Source organism: Tiliqua scincoides, unplaced genomic scaffold (genome assembly GCF_035046505.1).
Source record: "Tiliqua scincoides isolate rTilSci1 unplaced genomic scaffold, rTilSci1.hap2 HAP2_SCAFFOLD_64, whole genome shotgun sequence".
Lineage (NCBI taxonomy): Eukaryota > Metazoa > Chordata > Lepidosauria > Squamata > Scincidae > Tiliqua > Tiliqua scincoides.
In genome coordinates this window covers 31383-32136 of record NW_027101649.1, presented here as the reverse complement: position 1 = coordinate 32136, position 754 = coordinate 31383, and positions in this window count along the sequence as shown.

Here is a 754-nt window from a genome sequence, read left to right as displayed (position 1 = left end):
GCAGTCCCAGGGCGTGCTGTAGAACAGATTCCTCTCTTTTACATTCACTTGTAAATGTAATGCAGTGTGGTGTGGGATGAACAAGAGCAGCAGGTTGCAGGCTGTACTGTAGAATCTTGTCCTCAGAGACTATCTCCAGCGTTCAGACTGCACAGAGGCTGGAGGTCCATGGAAAGTACCAGCAGGAGCCAAATTGTAAGACAGTGTTGAAAAGATCCACTGGGACCCAGACGACAAGGAAGTGCTGGCAGGACTGGAGCCAACTTGAACTAGTAGGATCCTAAATCACAAGAATGACAGGCTCTCCACGAAACAAAAATTAACTCATTCAAGGAGTTTTCATATGCTGAAGAGCTTTTCCCCAGAAATTCCTCTCATATCAGCCAGTCTGTTATTTCCTTATATAATAAGTGCAACAAAGGACCAGGCCATGACAGAGGTTTATTATCTGCGAAGGTGTAACTAATCAATGTCATGTATCCTACATAAAAAGCAGTTTTTTCTGGTAGGATCAGAGCAAGTCCATCTACACCAGCATTATCAACAAGAATCCCCTGAAGGAGCAGTGCTTCATCGTCCACCACTAATTGGTCAGGGGTCCACCAGGGAACCGTGTTTCAACCTCCTGCCCAAACTTTCAACTCTGCTTTTAGACATTGGACATCTTATCAGGTGTTCCACATATTGTCTCTCAAAAATGTCAGGGGATGTCTGAAGCCCCCAAATTGTACAGTAAATTTCTACATTCAAAATG